We start from the raw sequence: 24,660 nt of genomic DNA on the forward strand, positions 1-24,660 counted from the left end.
TATTAATAACATTCGCATGTGCGGGGGATTCAAAACAAAAAACAAAAAGGGGGAATTCTAAACTGTGATAAGTAATTAGTGAACCAAAAAATATTCTAATACGTTTTATTTTGATCAGTAGCACTTTCCCCCTTGTGCCACAGGCGTCACTTCTTTGTGATAGTATCACACCATCCGTTCTCTCAGATGACGGTTTGAAAAACCTCCTTATGAAGAACACATGTCCTCATGAGGATTCTATGGCCTTTTGGGGACTATCTTGTACTTATCTGGTACTTTTGAGGATTGTCCTCATGGGAGAATGTAAATGAAGATGAACCCACAACATTGCGACGGGACCTGGTTCAGACACACTGGGTGTTAAAGTGTTTGCCTGAGGAGAAGGCTCACTGACCAGACACGTACTCAGAAGACTAACTTCTCACCGTGCAGGTCTCATCCTGCCCAGGGGAAGTGTGGAAGTGAGTGGGACTTGGTGTTAGTGGGGATGAGAATGTCTCTGTGTATGTTTGTGTGTTCATCAATGAGTTTCATTGTGTATTGGTATATGTTTTAGTGTATGTGTTTATGTTGTAGTCTAATGTGTATATGTTTTAGTGTGTGTGTATGATTGCGAGTTTGATGTCATTGTGCTAGTTTGTGTGGGGGTCAATTTATTTGTTTTCCGTGAGATTGTACTATTTTGTGTGTGCTGTGTACGCCAATTTGTTTGTTTATCTGTGTTTGCATGCATGCGTGTGTGGTATCCTCTGAACCTCTGTTTGGTCATTTCCTGTACAAAGACACAACAAGCACGCAAAGAATAACACAAAACACACTCTTCCGCCTGTCACCCACAAAAAGGGTGTTCTCCGCACGAGCGACTAACCCAGCATCATTTTAAAATTAAAACAATTCTCTCTCCCTCCCTCTCTCTGGCCCATTACCACCTGCCATGCAGTAAGGACCGGGCCAGGCCTCTTGTCTCTGTATGTACCTTGAGGCCAGCACAAAGGGGAAATGCAAAGATGACCCCTTTTATTTGCTCGGACCAAACTCCCTTCGAGCCGTATACAGAAATACATGATGAATCGCCAACGCACAACGCACAACACACAACACACAACACACAACACACAACCCGCGTACAAAATAACTGGGTCGGGGTACCTTATGTGACCCAGCCGCAGGGGGACACAAGTTCATGCTGAAAATCGAATGTTACTAATTTTTGATAGTGTGCCCATTTTTTTTCTATCCTTCGCTCTGCCTCTCTTGCCATCCCCTCCTTCTCTCTCCTTCTCCGTCATCCTTATCCCTTTCCATTTCTGTCGGTCTTTTTCCATCTTTCTTCTGCCCATCGCTCACATCAGCACACCGACGCATCAGCACCTCAAGAATTCAGTCAGACAGATAGATGGCGACCCCTAAGGAAGACACCGGCCCCTCACCACCCCCCCCCCCCCCCCCCGCGCCGTCTCCAGCACCACGAGGTTGTGAGCGGACTGAGGGATGAGGGTGAGCACGCGGGAGGGGGGGGACTTCCTGTCCCTCCCTGCGTGCACCCGGCGGCGAGTTGGACGACGGAGGGCGCCAGATAGGAACTGCCCTTCCCAGAGGTCAAGGGGAAGTGTTCGCTTGGTGCGCTGTTTTTTTCCTCTCGGTCCGGCTCCACTGGCTCGAGCCCGAATGCGGCAGCAGTTTTATGTTTATGAGCCCTCCTGATGGGGATACATATATCCATTAGATGTGAGTCAAGGGGAAGGCGGAGGGCGGAGCGGGTGGGGGGGGCACCCGTAACCCTCTGGTATTACCCCGTGACCAAGTGCACCATCAGCACAGAGCGGCGGAAAAAGAAACCGCCTTTTATGGCGACAGATTCACAGGGCCGGACGGCGAGCCACACAGCGCAGAAATGAGGCGTTAAGTATAGAGGCAGGTCAACTGAGACCGGCCCCAACAGCACAGCCCCCCGTCCACCGTCTCTCTCTCCCTCCCTCCCTCCCTCCCTCTCGTTCTGCTCACCTACAGCGGAAATCATTAAGGACACGTTAACTTCACAGTCACCGACGTGAGGACTTCGCTACTTCAAATTAAATTCTTGAACAATATCTGCGAGAATGTTTTGTTCACAATCGTTGTAATTACTTTGAAAAAAAAACAGAGCGTCAAAGCGTAGAAAATAAACACAGCCTGGCGTGTGTTTGAGGCCGTGCGGTGTAAGGCGTGTAAGGAGCCCGCTGGGCGCGTCTCATCAGGGGGTCTCCCGCCTGGCACCGCTACTGGGAGCCGGGCGGGAGGCAGGCCGTCTCGTCCTCACAGGGGGGAGGTTAAAATTGCGAGAAGATTTCCATTACCTCCCGTCACAAATGTCACGTCCTCTTCTGATCATGGAGGCTTGGTGGGGGGGGGGGGGTTCTCAGACACTCTCAGAGGGGAATTTAAGGAAGGGGGGGGACAGGGGTGCTACAGAGAGGCACGTCAGTGCTAAAGACACTAAACACTGCGCAGTCACGTAGCCTAGTGCACCTTCTCAGGCATGGCAGTGAGTTGTTTCCCCCCCCTTCATGTGGCCATATGAAGAAAACAAATGGCCGTATGATAACTTATCCGATCATAAACATGACCTGGTTCCCGTCTTTGCAACCCTTAGCAAGATAATCAAGTGTTTTGTATTATGTGTGATTGGTTGAAAACCACTCACAGAAATACACTTTGAAGGAGATTGCTTTGTGCGTCTGATTCATCTCCACATTTTTCATATTTGCAATAAAAGTTCATCATTATCAATGGATTAATGAATTAATGGTAAAAGCGATAAAAAGCACATTGGCTTAATCTCTGGGGATGTACTTAAAGCTAATTATGGCCTGATGCAAATGAGCCTAATGAGTTGGATCTCGGAGACTCCTGGCGTCAGCTGGCAGAGGGAGATTAAGATCAGAGAACATCGGATATGACAGAATGCCTGCGCGCCACGTAGGATGGGTTTCGAGACTCTCAATCAAAGCATCTGTACGTTTCAATCTGCCATTTTCTAGGCAGAACCCCACGGCTTTAATGCCAAGTATTGATTTCTAACCATCGGAAAATACACTGGTTTGTTGCTGTTGTGGTATATCATGTTGTGCGTCTAATTTTAGCTCATTGGAAGATGACTATCTATGGCCGTCACTAGAGTGTCGCCTCGATTAGAGAGAAATAGTGGTAGCTCGTTCATGCGTCATTTTGTTCTTGCCGTTGGTGCAGGCGAGATCTACATTGTCGTTTGTAGGCGACAACTCACCATTCACAATTTTGAACAAACACTCCAAATAGTGGTTAACAAAAAATGGTGTTCATAACTGACAACATGTTCATGACTGACAACCTAATATACATACCACTGTTCACTGGTGCAGGGCGGACGGGCGTTCCATTCCTCCAATCAGAGTTCAGCTCACAGTCTTGGAGGACTGGAACATGGAGGGGGTTGGGTGATTAAAGACAGCACTTTCGGCCCTAAAATAAAGAAAGAGCAAGAACGGGGGAGGTGGGGGGGGGGGGGGGGAGAGAGGAGGCAGGAAGGGGAAAGATTCTGTGATTACAAACAGGAAGTGAAAAGTTGGGGAAAGTCCCTTGGCGGGACTCGTGAAGCCACACGTACAACGGTGACATCATCGGCGAGGAAAGTAAACGTGATTTTGTCGAGCCGCAAGACTCCAACACACAGATAATGACACACAGATTCCCTAAGCATCCCCTCTTTAGGCAGATAGCAGTCATTTCACAGTTTCTCCCATGCATCACACATCTTGGCAGATGAGGTGAACACCACAGCATGGTACAACACCGCAAACAGCACCGTCACCGAATCAAATACACCAGGGACCAGACTAGCCTTCAGACTACCAGTAAATGACCTGCGTGAAGCCGTCTGGGATTTCAACTGAGCCGACAGTCCTTTCAATTGGTAGCCATGACACGCCAAAAGGCCAACAGAGACATTGTTTATTAAAAAAACCTGCTGCACGGCGGAAAATAGAACTATGATGTCGAGGCAAATAAACAAGTGGAAATGTACTAATGGTTTCCAGATATGTCTCGGGGACCGTGCAGAACGACAATCAAAGGGCAGCATGAACAGTTGCTTGTTGTGTGCCTTGCCTGTCATGGTTCCATTATACGTGTGTGTGTGTGTGTGTGTGTGTGTGTGTGTGTGTGTGTGTGTGTGTGTGTGTGTGTGTGTGTGTGTGTGTGTGTGTGTGTGTGTGTGTGTGTGTGTGTGTGTGTGTGTGTGTGTGCATAGGCATGCCAGTGCATGCGTGTGGCTTCCTGTCCGACCATATATGATGTGTGTGCCGCTTTGTTGCCACTATAATGTGGCTTTGTGTCTCCGAACAACGTTGCGTAACCATCGCGGCCCCGGTGTTTAATTGGCCGACTCCAGGAGGGGAAGGCATGTCAAACGATCAAGTCTACAAACTCTGCTTGCTTCTGTGTAGCGGTGTAGGACCAACACCACTACCCTGTGTCTCTACCCTCCCCCCCTTCCCCCCATGACCACCACCACCACCACCACCACCACCCCCACCCGCCCCCGCCACCCCTCAAAACCAGACACAACAAACCACGGGCCTTCCATCTCCGCCCCGGCTCATAATTCAGCCGTGTGGAATTCGACTGCCCCCCGTTAGAGGAGCAGTTGTTTCCACAGGCCGACACCACATTCCTGGGCTGTCCGTCGGCCCTCGGCGGACCCCTCAGCCGGCCCCTCAGATAAGGCCCTTCTGATTACGTGCCCTGCATGCTGCACGTTACTCCCGGAACACATTGATCCCAAAAGACGGCATCACCCCGGCGCATGGATGCCTGCCTTCATCCCTGTTGTGTCTCTCACTCCAGAGAGGTGTACCTCTCACTCCGGGACGTCCCGCGGAGGAGCCCTCATGATTTGGAGATCCGGGACGTCTAATTGGGTTTGACGTACCAGCCATTATTTACAATGTAGTTATTTAGCAGGGACTTTTATCCAAATGGTATGCGTGTTGGCGGTAGGAGTTAGGGCGTCCTGCTCAAGGACGCCGACAGTTAGTTTGTGGATCTTGGGGTTTGAACCCAGAATCTATCCTACCAACCCCACTTTTGATTAGGATCATTCAATTCAATTCAAAGTGTTTATTGTCATATGCACAAATGAGACGTTCTCAGCTGTGCAATGAAATTCTTCCTATGTTTCCACAGACTGAATGCCAAGATTTTTTATCAGATAGATAGATGGAAGAAATAATACATTTAAGTAAAAAAAAAAGGGTTTGGATTATTTTGTGTCGTATGACTTAAAGCTGCAGTGTGTAGGATCAGGGTCATCTTGTGGATGAAGACAGAACCCAACTGATTCAACCCCTCCCTCTCCAACACGTAGGAGGAGCCACAGTGATTGCTATCTATCAAGGAACTAGACATTTCTGTTAATTATATTTAGTTATCAAGTCTGTAAAACTATGGGTTATAACCTACGTGTAAGATAGCAACTATGATTGTAAAATTATCAGTGCTGTGCTACTATAGGAACAATGGGGAATAAAGAAACTATGTATATAATCCTTCTTATTTCTACATTAAGGGATCATTATATAGGAATGAAAACCCAATTAAAACATAATCATGAATATTATATCCCTTTTCTGCCAAGCCCGCTCCGGTAGATGTGCCAAAATTCTACACCTTAAAAAAAATGAAGTTGAATAAGCTCACAGTGTGTTTAAGACGTAACCCGGTTCTCTGCTTTTCATGATTCTTTATTGCAAATTTGCATGGCCCAAGATTTAAGTGGTACTTAAGTTAAATCCCATCCATGAAACAAAAATATAAACAAGCAAACACTTTGAGGTATATTGCTGAGTTAAACATTCGTACATTAAGTTAATACCCTGCACCTCTCCCAGTACAGCCTTCCTTTCATTCTGTGGCCGTGCGCATGGCAGCGTCCCAACACCATGCAACTTAAGAAAACATGTGGTTGTAATCGCTCCACAGTTTCTTACACTCCAATTACAAACCCTGTCAAATTTCAAAGAAAACTCCCACACCGGGCCACTTTAAAAGAGATGTGTGCTAATTGGCACTTATTTATGTGTCAAAATTCCAGACAATTCAGACAGGTGTGTATAAAGATGTTTGCGAGTGCTGCTTAGTCTCCGGTGTCACCGAGAGCCACAGAGCCCTGTGCGACGCCTTGTTTAGACCACGGCGGGGATATAGTGAGTATGAACCTTATTTCCCTAGCGCTGCACAGAGAGAATACACAATATCACTCACTTTGACACTTTGCATAAAAGCCGCTGCCCCATATGTTGTGGTTCGTCCTTGGTAACAATATCTGTGGGGTGAGGGGTGAGGCTCTGTGTGTGTTGGGGGGGGGGGGGGGGGGGGGGATGATAAAAGCAAAAGGCGATAATACTCTGCTGTCCAACTCCAGGAAATATGACGGGTCAAACAGAGAGAGAGGGACAACAAGTCACGGCGGTACGCCAGGGTAATCTCCATAGGAGATAGCCATTCCTCTTCCTCCAGGGGGAACCTCAGTGGGTCTCCGGGGCACCCCTTCAATGGAGGAGGCCCCCCCTTCCCCCCGCTCCCCCTACCCCGACACAACTCAGTTTGCGTCAAGCCAACGAGGGAGCGACCATTCAGAGCGAAGGCCTCTGAGGAGGGCGAGGGGACGAGGGAGGAAGGACCGGGAATGGCTCTGGATCAATGGCCCGACCCATTAAGCCGGGCCACTCTACCGGGGAGATCGGCTAATAAAGGGGGCCGGACCCAGCAGCACCACCTCTCGCTGACCCGTTCTGCTGGGTACAATTAGAAGAGAGTGGTCCTTCGGCGGCGACGCCCACTTGACCCAGCCAAAGGACCGAGGGGATCCACATGATTTAAACCCCTCCCCGACGCCGTGGCGACAAGGTTAGAGGGTCAGCGCAGACATTAACAGGTCAGTGTAGGGCCCACTTGGGAACAATTACTCCCAGTCACAGCTAAATGGACAGTTGATTGAACACGACGGAGGCAGGACACACTTGCCACAGATAACAATCCCCAGAGCCATTTAGGATAAAAAGCCCATGCGATACGGCCCTCTTTATGGCCAAAATTCATCTTCCGTTTTCCCTTTTAGAAGAATGCTAGAGTGTGATAGAGAGAGACATTTTCCCAGGCAGGAGATGAGCCTCTCCTAGCATTACCATTTTCCGGCAATACTAATAGCTGCTTACGACACGGGAACAATTACAAGGTGACTGCTAGGAGAAGGCGCCGCAGAGTGCGTGTACAGTGATGTGTGGATAAATGTGTGGATAACCCACTCACATATACACGCGTATTGTCTAGTTAGCGCGAGACAGAATCGAACAATTCATATTTCATAAAAGAAACAGGTAATTATTCCGTTCCGAGTAAGACACAGCAAGGACAACGCATGGGGAAAATAAATGAATGTTCTTGTCAGCCATAAAACACAGCACCCCCATGGGTCAGTCCACTTCAATTACCACCAGGGCTGTTGTGTTGCATTCTTTTTCCTTTCTTACCTCACCTTTAACCTACTGACAGTTTGACCCCAGCCTCCCCACCACCACCACCTCCACCACCTCCCCCACAATGACTACGACTTCAGTCAACATCTGGTGCCCGGCCGTACGCGGAGACGCACACGCCGTCAGGAGATCCGTGTCACAACTCAACAACAAATAGTTAAAGCATGTCCTCATCCCCAGGCAGGGCCCCCCGGCATCTCGGCCGGAGGAGGAGGCCGGAGGCCGAGAGAAAAAAAAGGTTAAGAGCCCAACAGATGGTTGGGGATGGGAACCGAAGCCGAACTCCGCTACGAGGCATCGGCGTGCAGAGACGGCCGTCGTTGTCCTGCACGCTTTCCGACCACAAACACACCTCCTTATCGATCCACGCACACATTGTCCCCTGATTTGCATAAGCTGTGTTTTGTTTGTGGTTTTATTTATCACACACACACACACACACACACACACACACACACACACACACACACACACACACACACACACACACACACACACACACACACACACACACACACACACACACACACACTCTCTCCCTTTCTCCTCTTCCTGGCCGTTGTTTATTTATTTTTTCTCCTTTTTCTGTGTTGCAGAAATGTGTTCCACATTGCCGGGGCGCTTTGCAGCGGTGGCGGCGGCTGCAGCTGTTGGCTGTTAGTAGCCCAGGGATGACACAGTTCACCAGTTCTCAAGGAGGAGAGAGCCAGCCCACAGAACTGCACAGCTGCAGCCCAAGAGGAGAGAGAGGCTCGGGAAGCCCGCTAAGAGAGGAGAGGGTGGGGAGGGAGAGAGAGGAGAGAGGAGGAGAGGAGAGAGAGGAGGGCAAGAGAGGAGAGGGAGAGAGGGGAAGAGGAGCGAGAGCAGAGCAGAGAGGATGAGAGGATAGGAGAGGAGGGCGGAGAGGGGCGGGTGGAGAGGGGTTCTGAAAGGCCGGCCCAATGCTGAGGGTTGGGGACTGGAGGAGAGGTAGAAAAGGAGAGGGGAAGAGGAGACAGAAAGGAGAAGAGGAGAGGAGAGAGGGAAGGTATAGAAAGAGGAGCGAGGGCGGGAGAAAGTGGAAGGGAGGGAAGAGGGAGGAGGGAGGGATGGGAGGAGATAAGGGAAGAAGGAAAAGAGAGGGAGGAGCGGTAAAGGAGAAGAGGATAATCTGTGTTCTTCAAAACCAGCGGCTACTTTAGGAGATGATAGCAATAATAATAATAATAAGATAAGGAAATTACTTCATAGCGACGAATTCTGCCAGGCGGGGGGGGGTTGCTCTTCAGTTACTCTGCCCGACGAAGAGGGGACCCACAGCAGGCAGTAAACCCGGCTTTAACAGAGGGGACGGCTACGAGTTGCCGTATGGATTGTTTTCGGCTCCATCCCGCTCTCCAAATGCCCCCCCCCATGCCCCCCCCCCCATGCACTCCTCATTAACTCCAGTCTTGTCCAGTTCATCAGAGCCCGAGGGGGACATCGCGAGGGTGGAGGACCACAACGTCACTAGCCCCCTCGAGTCGCACAGAGCCTGCATGTGGAGCAACAGGCTCCCGGCCAAGCCGCCGGGCTGACCTATGGGGAGGGTGGAGAGGGAGGGGGGGAGGGCGGCTTTAGGTTATTACCCGTCACCGCTGTGTAAGCGAGTGGGCACCGTGTGAGTACCATCTGGGTACCACTTACTTAAGGGCTGGCAGAGGTCCCGCCGGCGAGCAGTGACGGCCTGGCAACGGGAAGAAAGTGGGAACAAAATTGCATCATTTACTTAACATTTGCCTTTGTCGCTTTTTAAACCCCCCCCCCCATGACTAAATCATTTGGTTATGCCGCCTGTGAGATGCGAGGCGGCGGCTCGCCGACGCACTTCAGAGCCGCAGTCAACCGCCATCGATAAAATAAAAACAGGGAGTGATGAAAGACGGGAGAGGACTCCATTAACGAGGCGCCCCCGCCAGCCTCACGTGTCCGTTCACGTCAGGAGGAGTGCGGTTCCCAGCGCGTAATGTACAGCGCGCCGCCAATAAACAGACAATAAACACATTGTAATTAGAACGCCAACTAATTACGTACGCCACAAGGGGACGGCCGCGGCGCGTGCTAATTGTCAGAGTAATGTGAGGGAGGGCGGGGGGGGGGGGGGGGTTGTATCTGCAGCGGTGAGTAGGAGATAGGTGGGGGGGGGCTGGTGGGGACGGAGCCTGCAGGCCCGACGCTAGCCCCATATTCCCCGCTCACCTCCGCAGGGTAAAAGGCAAATAATTCAATTGGCACCGCTCCAAAGAAGAAGAACCGTCCAAACAGCCCGATTCAGCAGGGACAAGTCCCGGGCAAAAATAATAACATTAACCCATTAGCAAGAGTGGGCCGAGAGAGTATGCTAATATGCCTTGTTGTTTTTTAACACTTACAGGACTGTTGAAGAAGAAGGACCAATTCAGTTATTTATTGTCCCTTTTTGGGGGAAATTCTTTCACTGCTTTTGACCCCTCCGGGAGCCGGTGAACACATGCACACTGGCATGGCCGGTGAACACATGAACACTGGCATGGCCGGTGAACACATGAACACTGGCATGGCCGGTGAACACATGCACACTGGCATGGCCGGAGCAGAGAGGAGCCGCAGGTGGGGGTTTCAGGTGCCTTACTCAAAGGCACCACATCCTTGGATGAGGACGCAGAAGAGTGCTGTCCACATTTTTTCTGTACTTGTCGGGAATCGAGCCGGCCGACCACTGGTTACCGGTCCAACTCGTTACCCAGTGGGCGACGCCCCTGATGTCACTGGGAGAGGAGGGTACGGACGGAGCCCCAGAGGGCTGCTAAGCGGGGCCCCTGGCGGTTCCTCGGCGGTACAGGAGCCATGTGTCCTGGGGTTTGGTTCTGTCTGAACCTGCCGCCGATCTAACCAAGGGCAAAGATGACCACTGGCATATTTTACCATTCCAGCCCACGGTTCAGGAAGGAACCTTTTCTAAATGATGGAGAGAGAGAGAAAAGCAAAAGACTTCCAACGCAAGGATCAGGGTACTCGCTCAGAACCCTTTTTGAATGCACCCGGTGAAATGCTGCACAGGTCTCCGTTGCCGTCCAATGATGTAACGTCTGTAACTTTGTGTGCTATCGTTGCCAGGGAATCCTTCCTTGGAAAAGTTGATGCCTAAATAAAGGTTTAAAAAGCTTCTGAAAGTTGAAGCTATAGTTGGTACAATAAACGGGACAATAACCCAAAAGTGTTCCAGTCCACCTAACTCCAAAGAACATCACTTCACACTCACTTTTAAGTGCGCTTTAAGGCCATAGATGACAATAGGCCTGTTTCCTTACACAAGGTAACTACAGTGTGACCGATATATAATTAGTGTGACTGCAACTTTCTGATGAATCATCCAGCAGACAGGGAGAGAGCTTTGGCGTCCCTATCATTGACATATTGACGGGTAATAGAACACAAAACACAACCCCAACACTGGTATGATCTCACCAAATGGTAGTGTAAATCCTGAAAAACCATAATAACAATAACATCAAATGCATTATTGGCCTGAAAGAAGGGCTGAAAGAATCATTGCAATGATGATTGCTCTGCAAACATCAATATACTGCACCACAATACACTCATGAACATTTCAACCGGTCCAACTGTTGCCCTATAACTAGAGGTGTGTAGTAACGAAGGCCATCCTAATAGACCATCTTTGTAAAATATACTGCTAGCTTCTCCCGTCCCTCTCATATATTGGACATGACAATTTTAGGCCACATGTTGGCCGGTTCTCATGGTAACGGTTCATATCTTCATGTTTCTGTTATTCAAGGCCAATAATATATTGAATCATCAGCCACTACGAGTCAAAAGAATACAACTTCAAGAGTTAGATAAAGCTGCTTCTCCACAAGTTCATGGGAACAATTGGTGTTCTTCAACTTGTACCGTTTTATGTATGATTCTGTCCCTTTTTGTGTGTCTCCTGTGCAAGGTCGACCAGAACAATTCGCCTGTGGCCGACGAGGTCTTTAACACAGCGCCTACGACAGATAAAAGCCACCAGAAGAAAAGAGTGAGTGGGAGAGGATGGCGGAGTGAGCGGGGTGGGGGGGGAGAGATAGAGAGAGGGAAGGAGAGATTGAACAGGACTCTCAATCTACATCTATCTCCTGTTCTAATGCAGCCACTATCCTCCGAGAAGAGCCTGATCATTCATCCCCTTCACGAGTTATTTGCGATATTTGCAAAAAAGAAGAAAAGAAAATTATAAAATAAGACAGATTACACTGCAGGGGGTTTAGTGGGAGTGATTGAAATTCTGTGAAAGTAAGGCCGATCAATCGTAACACAAACACACAGGACCACACTTTACTGACATAAACAACGCTCAGCTCTGGGATATGCGAAACAAACAAACAAAACCAAGATTGATTTACTTAAAGGTTGGGTACGGAATTCGCTTTTTTGGCCATTTTTGCAAAATTACTTGAAATCCTTATCATAACCCGCTTACAGCCACTGAGTCAGAAGTACTGACATGAAAATTAAACTTGTCAATCATCTGTGGAACGGGCAGGGCTCGAAAAACTCCAGCCAATCATTTGGATTGCCACCTCGTTGCATTGGACAGTAAGTACGTCAATCAAACGGTCGTACTGCACTCCCCCTCCCCCGCGCCCCGTGCGCGACCCCTTCGTGCAGTACTCGTGACCCAGAGCTCGTGACCCAGAGCAAGCTCCTGTTTGTATCCTGCGGTAGCTACTGGAACTAGTTAATCCACATTTGGACCTAGCAGTAGAAGACAATTTCCATGGCAGACAAGACGCCACCATCCCCACCACCACCACCACCACCACCAGCAAAGAGAAGGAAAACTCTTTTTCAGAGAGTAATTGATAATAAAAACGCTGAAAGAGAAAAACTGAAATCAAGAATAATCCTAGGCGCTGCTTTTGAACGTTGGCGGCAACTGAAGGACGAGAAGGGTCTAAAAACCGATGCTTGTGTGGCGGTTTACCTAGTTTCAAAGTTTATACCGTTTATACTCGGTAATACCGGTGTTGAGACGAGTGTATTACTCGGTGTGAAAATGTCCACACCGCGGCAACCCTAGTGAAAACCAGGACTTCCAATACAATTATATGAAACAAACATACATTTTCTAAAAAGAGTAATGATTTATGTGACCGTTTAATGTTTATAACATCTGGTGCAACCATAGCCGCGAGAACGTATTCTCAGCAGGGGGTGCTGGAAAAAAAAACCCGGCCTGCACTAGACTCGCAACTCGTCACATTGATAAAAAAAGATATATAGCAGCGCAGCTCAATTACACCAGTGCATGCGCGCACAGTTGAAAATCGATCGTTGTGTTCACTTCCTTCACACCATGGTTCACATCCAGCTGCTCACAGAACAAGTTTAGCGCACCACCGCTACCCTCACACTTTTTCATATAACCTTTTTTCAGCACTAGGACATATGAGCATTAAATAAATGCTGCGTCTCAACATGCCTTGGACAGCAGCGAGGATGACTCGCTTTGCCACGGGCCGAAACAGTTCGGAGCGACCACAGCCAGAGCGAACACAGCGGGGCAGAGGAGTGTCAGGAAGTCTTTGGTGTACACATCAGTACGGCCTATTTGCACTACTGTTTAGTGGCAATGCAGAGTTTTATTCTATGCCTTTTTATTTTCGTATATTATTTCAATTAATACAATTTATTTATTCATGAAATCAAGATCTGGTCTTCAAATCTTTTTTCCAAATATAGGTCGTATTACAATGGGGTTTGTGTTTATATTCGGACCAATACGGTACAGCGGACGCTCACATGACGTTAAGCATTTACTGGTGCATAATGTGACGCTTCAGAACCTAAAATCCCGTTTCTCCCCGTTGATACGACAACACATAACCGGCGTTTTCAGAAATCTCCACTTTGGCCGAAGTTTTTAGAAATCATCGTTTTCTGTGATAAGACAGGGCCTCGGACAGGGGGTGTTGCAGCACCCCCAAAACCCCTACTTCCCGCGGTACTGGGTGCAATTTACAGCTGAATGTAGTGGCATGTTGTTAAACGAAAACCTACGCTAGCCTGGCTCGCTCTCGCGCATCTCTGTTCGCGCTCGTGCATGATTGCGCGTCCAGGTACTTGGAATGGGTGGAGTCAGAGTCAGCGTTGAAGGAGAGGGGGTAGGACCATTTGAGTTGTGTATTTTCAAAATCTGCTGGCGTTTCGCAAATCGCGTACCCAACCTTTAATTCTTAATGCGAGACGTTTTCTAAAAAGCATTGAATTGATTTGTAAACCAATTAAAAGCATGCCGTACAAGCACAGTGTGTTTAACATACACGCGTGCACACACACGCCCACACACACACACACGCTTTTAAAAAGGAAAATATTGAAGGAAGTCGAAACAGCTTACTCATTGCTCCAAGTGTATATGTATAGCCTTCAACAGTGGTAGCTGTTCAATATCAAACCAGAGTGGCCTTAAACACAATAGCAGGGCCCTGTATCGCAAATAGTAGCGAGATAGATAGATAGCAGGAACATCATGGGGATGTACTTGGCATGCTTTGATGTAACTTGGCAGAGTCGCTTGCTACTATTACTCTTCTGCACTTCTTAAATAGTTCCTGCAGTCTGGACTTTCTGTACACAACTTTCATGTCTGGGAAACATGCTCCAGCATATTACCATCAAGGCTGGCTTAGTTATTTTTTCATTTCAGTGAACTCAACCGTACTCGATAGTAGCGACACTACTCTAAGAGTACACAACAAAACTGTTAATAATCTAGCAAAACGATTGCTCAAACGAAAAGCTAAAGATGCAAGATAGGAGAAACATAAGATGGCCTCTTCCAAAATAACAACAACTAATGATACTGTCGTTTCCCTCGAGTCAGCATATACTGCAAATAGCCCAGTTGGCTCCACTTTCCGCATCAACACATTATTCCATCTTGGCCAGAGAAAGATAAAGAAAAAAAAAAAGAAGAGTAGAAAAACAAATGAAGTGAGTGATGCGAGCAGAAGAAAACAAAAGGAGAAACAACACCTGTGAAAATAAGCACCTCCAGCTGGGCGGTTGGGGAGCACCGCCCCGCCCCTGTGTACATCACCGAGACGAAAAACAAACTCGCCTCCAAGGAGCTCCAGCGAAATGCAAGTCACACGCTCCAGCCAACACAGCCAAACAACAACAACAACAACAACAACATCAGCCATGACGTCGTCGGGGAGATCTACTGGGAGAGAGCGAGCTATCAAACAACAGCAGCTTTCGGAATAAACAAGGCTATGTGCAAGATGCAAACACGAGATATTGTAGGGGTGTGCTTGTAAAGGTAGACCAAAAGAATGCCATCCTCCCCCCCCCCTTCATCCCCATCTTTTTCATCATGGAGGAGACAAAGCCTGTCCACCACCTTCGATGAATGACATAGAACACACACACACACACAAACACAGGTATGACTTCATCGCCACGGCAACACATAAGAAAGGGTGCCATGAATGAAGAGGTAATGAATTCTCCTGCTAAACCAAACTAAGTGGGCAAAGCAAAACTAAATCACTGCACAAACAAAGTAGGTGAATCAAAGTAACTGGCCTCATAAACAAGCATGCAGGTACTGTTTAAAAAAAAGTACAGCTGCCATTCCCGGAGAGACAGAGAGATACCCATGATACGTCTTAACTTCTACACCCTCCTTGATGAGCGCTAGAGAGCGAGAGACATTGAGCCAATTAGCTGTCGTCTGAGCTCTCCATTATGGAGGCTCCTGAAGGCGCTGCTGTGATCATGGCGGTAACCTGCACACTTTAATCTCTGCTTCAGTCTCATCAGCTCCACCACAGCTCCGCCGCACTGCCGCTGCATTGCATCCTGGGTAATAATTACCGCTTGGCCAATTACCACCCAGCTGGTAAACATATATCAAATAAACAAGCTACAACGCGTCAATTAGGCGAGAGCCTTTCATACCGGGAGTGGAGAACGAAGTTTTATGTGTAAACAGACTGATCGGGGTGAGACAGTAGACAACAAGGCGGCCGGTGGGGGGGGGGGGGGCTTCAAAGCAGGCGTGCATCCACCGGACGCCTCTTTGCGTCTCCTCGTAACAGTTTAGTGAGTCATTACAACACGTGCACATTTTCTCAGCAACTTCATGAAAACGCACATGCCTAATTATATAGTGGGAGGGGGGGAAAGGTGTTTTAATTGCTAATCAGGAAGCTACAAATAACACAGGGAGACAGGACGGCGATGTTCAAGTCACTTACGCGGGGAGGTGTGAACTGTGAATCACACGGGCCACGCCGTTGGGCGAAAGGCGCACCGGGGAATACTGGCGCTGTCGAGGTTTAGCGGAGTTCTGCCATAACAGTCCGTCAACAAAATTTGCATTGCTGCTCTTCCTTACCGCCCCCCCCCCCCACCCCACCCCACCCCACCACACACCTCCGATACTCCATGTCTCTGCCGCCTCTCTCTCTCACTCCCTCCCCCCTCCCCCCCTCCGTGCCGGGTGCTGGCGGGCTCAGATCAGGGCTCCTCTGGTGGCTTATCACAGAGCAGTCAGCGGGCCTCTAAGCCTCGAGAGGACATGCTACCCAGAAAAGAAGAAGTGGAAGACAACGTGATCAAAGCTCACGCAACTTTCTCAGCCACGGTGCTGATGGTGGTGGTGCTGATGGTGGTGGTGGTGGTGGTGGGGGGGATGATGATGGAGAAGCTGGGCCCTGCCATGGGATGGGAGGTGGGTGGGTGGATTGGGGGTGCCGGAGATGTGAGGTGGTTTTCCTCTCTGACTCTCTCCCCCCCGCTCTACATGATTCTGGTTACTACTGAAATAAGCAGGTTTAAAGTGATGCCTTTAATGCTTGGGGGGGGGGGGGGGGGGGGGGGGGGGGGGGTTAAGCTTGATACCTCGTTTTAGTGGATTTTCTGTTGTTGTCACTCTTCAGCGCACATACATTTTAGAGTTTGGGAAGGGGGTTAAAAAAGGCATAGTGACTAAAGTAAATGTTATTTGAAACACACACCGTCTATGGGCTTACGGTCTAGAGATCACCGCGAGTGAGGAGTGACTGTATGAGTGCTTCACTGCGCGTGACGTCTAGCAGAACCTTTAGTTGATAAGAAGTTGTTGACTCAAAGTTGATTATTTGTAAAAGAAGAAAGTTCCAATAAACTGTAGTAATGCAGCAATGGTGAAGGTGACGCAGTAATGTTCCTGGCCTCTTGAGGAAGGACAAAACAGGAAAAATAAATCTAAAAGAGACGATGCATTAGGAAAAAAAATAGCGTTTGCTCCCCTAGTAACCAGACATGATTATCCACATCGGACTTTAGAACCGAACAATAACAAACCTGCTGTGTTCATGCAAACACCAGTCTGTCCATAATCCTTGTGGGGATTGTCTCTAAAAGCAGAGGAAAGGGCCAAGGCCACGCAGCGATCATAAACACAGAAAGACCCAACACACAAACAAAGTAGACAGCTGATAGAGACAGGTGCTGGGCTCTCTCTGGCAGCCCAACACCGCTCACAGCGTCTGCCGGGGCCCCTGAAGTCTGCCTGGAAATATTTGTAGCTTACCTGCCACATACTCCGAAAGAGATAGTCATCTGTGGAGCAGGTGTTACGTTGCACAACGCCTTAGGGCTCTTCTTTGGATGTATGGGCAACTCAGAAAAACAGAAAGGCCTCGAGTTGGAATTTAGTAACCCAAAGAAAAGTAGCATGTAGAATCATAGTTAATGCATTTGAAGATACAAATGGTTAGAGATAGAAAGAGCCAGCCTGATAAAGGACGACAGAGGGCTTAAACTGGCTACTAAGCAGACCCACAGTCATCAACCACCACCTAAGCACAATGGGGGGGGGGGGGGGGGGGGGAAGGAACAGTTGAATATCTTGTATACCGTACGCACGAGTAGACCAAGGAAATTAGAAGTGCTGGTTGATGTAGAAGTGACACTGTGCACTGAAGGATGAGGCAATTACCAGCATGTCAATGATAGAGAGAGAGAGACAGTCAGAGATAAACAGATAGATCGATAGAGATTGAGACACGGACAGATATAGATAAGAGGTGGAGATACAGACAGATAGAAAGAGATGGAGATAGGCAGACAGATAGATAGAGATGGAGATAGAGATGGACAGAGATTAAGATAGAAATGGAGATAGAGTGAGAAAGAATGTATGGGAACTGCAAACTGAAAATAGAATAGAACTAAGAAATAATATATAAACATGCATAAATAACTGCAGTAGATCTGGATATAATTAACTGAAAATTCTGTAATAACCAACATAACAGTTCTCATTTTGATTATCCTCGGTTGAGGACTATTATGGCAAAAGAACAAAGGAAGGGCAAGGTGGAGCGGTTGAATGTGGACTTTCAAAGAACCACATATGCATATAAATACATACACTGTACTATATCGATGAGGTAAGGAGGCTTGAAATGTTTCCTTCAGTCATAGAATTCTCAAAATGGTTATACCATCTCTCCAAAGATGACACACACACAGCTCTGAGAACCGAAATACTAAATTAACTGCTAGGAAGGCATGAAAGGAAGGTTACCTTTTTTCAATAACTTTTCATTATTGCTATATGGCTTTAACAATGGGCAGAAGTCTGAATCCGTTTTTACATCATTCAAATGTCAGGAAGTCAGAAAATCATTCAGTGGAATCATATGTTGCCAAAGCATCAACATTGAATATCTTATCTCTTAGAACTATTTAATTACATTCGCAAGAGCCGTATTACAGGAATGTAAGCATCAAATATTGTACGGTGAATAGGGTTTTTGAGAGACAACTGTTTATGTATATAGTGTACAGAATGTAACCAGACTATAACTTCAAGATTATTACACCTTTAAAATAGGTGTACATAACAGACATTAAATCAAAGTGAAATAGCCACACACACACACACACACACACACACACACACACACACACACACACACACACACACACACACACACACACACACACACACACACACACACACACACACACACACACACACACACACACACCAAAAGAGGACAGTAATTAATGGCCCACAAGAGCTTATAGCCGTCCTGAACTGTCTCCTTTGGTCTCCATGGCAACCTGAGGCACACCTGAAGCTGTCCTGCCTCCTGACCAATAGAGCGGCATCTCCGGCGTGGAGCGCACAGCCAGTGCTTGGGCCAGGCGCGGGGTCTGTCAGCTACCAGGTCACACCACAGGCAGCGGAGCCCACTAACCTTTCCCCTGGAAATATTGTTCTGCTTTCTCCCCCCTAAAAAAATCGAACGACTAACACGGTGGCATCATGTTCACAACACCGACTACACTGTTCCTCTCAATATTGCTGCTGCTCGAAACAAATAATAACATGCAGATCAGCGCCTGAGAAAGCTATTCCTTTAATTGTCCGTCACTTATCACACTCGTTTGGGAAAACACGACTAGCAAATGGTAGATGGTACAGAGGAAATATACCCAAAGGAAGACCGCACATTAGTGCACCGCGAGTCCAAAAGCAGCAACACAGCAACAAACACCCACTCATTCCCACACTGTGCGACGGAAATAAGTGCCCTTATCGTTGGACGGCGGGCCGAGGGTGCTCGGCAGGCTCGCTGCGCGGCGCTAACCGCCGCTACCGGGCGCTTCAGCAGGGCTTCACAAATACTGAGCAGTCTGCTGAAAGAGAGGGCCGCCCCACTCAGGGGAGGATGGTGGGGGCGGTATTTGTGTGTGTGTGGTGGTAGGGGGGGAACTCCTCAGCCTGAATGCATGAGTGACTGATTACTTTCTCCCCCAATTTAGCCCAAAACTCTCCACACGGCGGAGCGGCCTGAGCACAGCCTGTCGAGGCCAAACTGCAAATAAAAGGGCTCTCCGAGAAACACCAAATCACAGATTGGACTTTAAAGGGGTTTGAGTCCTTAAACTGCATACTGTCCCCCCCTCTGCCCCCTTCAAATTCAAAGCGTTTTTATTTTGTCCCCCCTGCACTGCTGTGTGTGTGTGTGTGTGTGTGTGTGTGTGTGTGTGTGTGTGTGTCATTTGGAGTGTTTAACATCCAGACAGCGATTAGACCTCTACACGGTATTTTCTACACGGTATTGAAAGATCCTAGAGCAAGAAGGAAACAAAATTAAAGAAAGGCAAGACCAGGTGGTCTGTGTCCTCGTCCTGCCCAGCACGCACGGCTCAGTGAGGGGCCAAGATGCATCGAAAGTTCACCCCCTGCTTTAAAAAACCTGGCCCGAGTTTGCGAGGACCCATTTATGCATAAGTGAACACACAAACCCTACTGCCTGTTCAAATAGCCTTTACTTTCTCTCTCACTTTTTTTTTTCTTTCACTCATTCTGTCTCACTCTCGCTATATCTGTCTCTATCTTCCCCCCTCCCCCCCCCCCCTCTCTCTCTCTCTCTCTCTCTCTGCCTCTTTTCCCCTCCCTCCCTCTCCCTCTCATTTCTCGCTATCTGTCTGTGTGTCTGTCTGTGTGTCTGTCTCTCTCCCCCCCACCCTCGCTCACCCTCTCATGACAACAGCCCAGCAGCAGCACTGTTTGATCTACAGTGTTTTTCTTAATCTGGGTTGTCAAGGTTCGCTTGTTCGAGGCTGTTTACTTTACTTCTCCTACCAAAAGAGTGTTTTTTTCCCTTCCTTTCTCTCCCCCTTTCAGACAATGACTAATCCAAAGACCAAGAAGGAGGGAGCAGCGCCTATGGCCGTGGTTGCTGCAGCTGCACTGGGCTCATTGTACATGTCCACATTTTACACATGTTTAAACTTTAGTTGCACCTCCGGTCTGGCTGAAGTTGTTGCATTTTATTGTCATTATTAATACAATAATTATTATTCTTGATAAAACAATGAATAACTTGGAATAAGTTATTCAAGGGGTGTATCACCCTCAATTACAATTTGTGGATAATCTGTAGTGTTTGCTTCAGTATATAATAATTAAAAATAAGAATCGAGTATCGACTTTTATGAAACACAAAGGATACGTTGAAATAAAGATAAGAGATCACACATTAAATAGAAGGAATGTGCTAGTGTTTAATGGACTGACAATTATAAGTCAAGGTTAATAGATGTAAAATAGTTGCAAAATAGAAAAGTAACCATGAAAATGATTTTTGCTTGAATTGAAGCCTGCTGTTTCATTTACATTTCAACAATGCAAAAGATAAAATCTTGTTTTATTGGAAAACATAAATTATATTTGTGTGTGTGTGTGTGTGTGTGTGTGTGTGTGTGTGTGTGTGTGTGTGTGTGTGTGGTTACTGAAACTGAATAGAGAAATGCACATTTAAATGTACACATTTGCACTATAAATCGTAATTATGATTTCTGCATTTACTCTAGGCTACACTGTACTTTACCCTCCATATTAAGAAGTCTGCTGTCTTTTGGAAAAACAAGACCAAGCAAGTAAAGTGATATGGTAGGTCGATGAAAAATGGCAATAAACTATTTTTAAAAATATGATTCGATAGAGCAAACAGGTTATATGTATGACGTACGTTGTTATTAAAACAGGATTTTACAGTACACAGTTTGCATAGTTTCATAGCAGAGCCAACCCGATAAGCCAGCCTGTTTTGTTTGTTTTTAAAACACAATTAAGAGAAGCATATATATATATATATATATATATATATATATATATATATATATAAACAGATATACTGGAGAAAAAAGTGAAGCGATATTATTGTATTGGAGTTATATCGGTTGTAAGTGACATCTGCGAACTTTTAAAGTTGAGAAGAAATGCAACACGTGGGGAAAAGCCCCTTCAATGGTTTTGTTCACAAGAAATCACTGCACTCAAAACTTCCCTTTATCATGTAGTCACAAAGTTGTAAGCGCTTCACTAAATCAGGTAGCACCACAGAACTCCACTATACAATAGCTGGCAACCACTTTATAATAAACTGAATGCATAAAGTATAAACATATTTTTTCACCCCGGGTCAGAAGTTAACACCAAAAAATTAAGCGAACTTAGAAAAGTAGTAGAGAATGCGTGTCGGACAGTTTCAACGCTATCTCCTAACCTGACTATCTTGCAGCGGCAGCTGCGCCCAAACCATGGCATTAAAAACTAAACCACCAAACCCTCTGCTCATTTCACAGGTGTTATTTATTTGTTTATTTCACCAAATGCACATTTTCTACAAGCAGCATCAAACCGCACAAACTCCATGACTACATAGGTAGGCTGCGATGTAACAAGGCGAACATTATTATCTGTATTAGGATGATGATCATGATTATCGTTAACTTACCGTGATCGACAACGGTACTGTAGGTGCACGCGGAGGGAGGATATAATTCGCTAAGATAATGAGATGTGCAGCGTGCAACAACCACACTGTAAACACTAACAATATCACTCCGCCCGGGGACCTAACTTAAGTTCGACACTAAAAAAAGAGCTGCTGCCGTTGACGGGAGAGAGCGATGTTTCATGTGGGGAAAAGAAAAGCAGGGTTTGGACAGTGCATACTTCCTCGTAAAAGAGAACAGGGTTCCTTATAATTATGGCTATGACATTTTAAAAACGCGGCTTGAAAGAGAAGGAAAAAAAAACGCGGATTTGGATGTTGTTATTTTCTGATGTTCCAGGACCGTGACGTCACATCCACCTGCTGGGTAAACAAGGTTCACGTCGCAGATCCTTCTTCTTTACACACACACGCACACACTTTGTCAGAAAGTCGTTCGGTTGAAATCCCGTCCGTGTCCGTGAACGAATCCTTTACGTGGGGAAATGTAATTATGCGTTAGCTTTAGCCGTGAGTGAGACGGGAGCCGCAGATTGTCCGAAAGCTAAAATGTCGAGGATGACTAATTATCCTGCAAGTGAAGCGGTCTCACTATTCCTCCTATTCCTGCTTTATTTCAAAGTGCGGGGTTGTCGTTCCTCTGATTCCTGCGAATTTATGAAACGACTCAACATGTTCATAAAGGATGTTTTATCATCCAGTTGTAAGCACTTGCTAACTTTTAATGGGGTTCGTTTAACTTTTCAAGAAGACTGCAGGCAAGTCAGTATGCAGGTGTTAGAAGTTTTGATGCAATGATATTGTGTAAGATTTAGGTCGGATTCAATGCATCGTGATTCATGGGGCTTTGATGTATACAAAGTCATCTTGCATAGTCCTGTCTCCTTTGCAACGTATATGCAAATGACCCCCAAGTTGTGCCTTCAGACAGAGAGGCATCACTGTCTGGAGACAGACGTCGGCTAAATAGTCAATTTATCGGGCCGTTGAAAAGCAACATTAAACTATCTGCAGGAAACAATACTTGAAGTCGTTTTGTCCTTGACAAAGGTCTCGAAACCACAGACTACTGTCGTTTATTATAAACTACTTAGCATTTATCATGGTTGTATCTACAGTGTACGTCGCAGAGGCCTCCTACCATAATTTTCCTTAGTATAGAGCGCCACCCTCTGACCACATAGGGTAATCATTTTTACGTATTTTGAGTAGTCTTATAATATTACTAAATAAGCCAGAACTAACTTAAATTGATAAAGAACAAATGACACTGAACTCTGTCATAGTAAATGCCATACTTTACACTTTCTTCGTCGTAAAACGATATGATAAGCTCATGCGTGCAGGTGATATTATTGTGTTGCTATGAAAACAAACCTAAGATAACCTAGAGAAGAAAATGCTGAGAACCGTTTTTTGGACTATCCTCAACTCTGACGAAATCTCCAGTATTCACGCAGATGCGAACAGCTCCAGGGCATTGAGAAGGATATAGTCATCTTATCCCTCAGTCATCCCTGCTCCCCAACCACACACCACTCGGGTGTTTTGCAATGACCCCAGGGCTGTGCCTGCAGAGCAACCGAAGCACAGCCATCAGCACTTTAATTCCTGTCTTGTTTTTTACCAATGATAATGTTCCTTTATTCATGAACTGCCCTGCCCATCCTCTACACTAACACAGAAACTGACACATTTTTTAACAAGGCATATCACAATAACAATGTAGTTACACCATCTATTTGCACTGGATCATTTTTGTCGGTTAGGGTTGTGGACTCCCAGCTGAAAAGATACTGGCTTCGATCCCCAGTGTCCACAGTCTGTAGGCATATTGAGCAAGATAAGTCACCCCATACCTGCTCCCTAACGACTGAAACTGAATAGAGTATGTATCTGAAATCAGGGCAGTTGCTTTGGATTAAGATCGCAAATGACTAAATATACAAATGTAAATGCCTTTGAGGGCTGATTTATTTGTTCTGGAACATAGCGTGCAGAAGCTTATTTGCATGATCTATTAGATTAGCAAAAGGGAACCCATCCCTCTTGCCAGTTCACAAACACATCTGAAACTCTAAATGTGGTGACATGAAAAACACGGGCCGCTTTTGAAAGTCATCATCGATGGGGAAAAGTGATTTGTCAAAGGCATTCACTCGTGTAGGAAAAATAAATAAAATCTTAGTTTAGAGCTTAGTTCGATTTTTTAAGCAGCACAATCGGTCACATCAATTGACACCTCGTGGGTTTGGGCTAGGAGACTGCGATGGCGTTGGGTTGATGTCACGCTGAGGCCTGCAATTGATACTGTGCACTTACTAATTAATTGGAGGATCGCTATCAGTTACATAACATGCTCTCCACATGTACTCCCACACACAACAAAGTCATTAGCTTTCTGCTAATTGGGTAATTGCGCAAATGAAGCGAGGCTCCTCTTGATTTCCAAAGGGGGGCGACTCCCACACAGTGATCTCCCATCGCTCCTGGGGGCACACTGGGAACACTGGGAAAGAATATGAATGATGGAGGTTTGACTTCAACAAAAATCTATAAAGCAGAGTAATTCTGGAGAAGTTTGTCTTGTTCATCCACCTAGGATAATCAACTAAAAACAAGAACAGACAATCCATAACAAGCATTAAATGACTGTTGTAACCCACCACAATTGCTCTGATTTTCAATCCCTTAGTGATTGAACAATGCTATGCATCCTGAACAGAGGTATGTGAATGTTACACTATAGTTAAATGGAAATATAAATGAAAATCTGTTAATATTTGTCT

General features: G+C 46.7%; 1 protein-coding gene across 1 annotated transcript in view; it reads right to left on the reverse strand.

Annotated features, from left to right (window-relative positions):
• foxp1b (forkhead box P1b) overlaps positions 1-22,574 on the reverse strand; it is a 205,659-nt gene extending 183,085 nt beyond the window's left edge. Inside the window, exons 1-2 of the mRNA XM_056606125.1 lie at positions 21,872-22,574; positions 3,363-3,480 (exon numbers count right to left, since the gene is read on the reverse strand). The gene's annotated coding sequence lies outside the window, so the exon portion shown is untranslated. The remainder of the gene's footprint in view (positions 1-3,362; positions 3,481-21,871) is intronic.
• Between the last annotated feature and the right edge of the window lie 2,086 nt (positions 22,575-24,660).

The sequence above is a fragment of the Gadus chalcogrammus genome, chromosome 13, assembly GCF_026213295.1.
Source record: "Gadus chalcogrammus isolate NIFS_2021 chromosome 13, NIFS_Gcha_1.0, whole genome shotgun sequence".
Taxonomy (NCBI): domain Eukaryota; kingdom Metazoa; phylum Chordata; class Actinopteri; order Gadiformes; family Gadidae; genus Gadus; species Gadus chalcogrammus.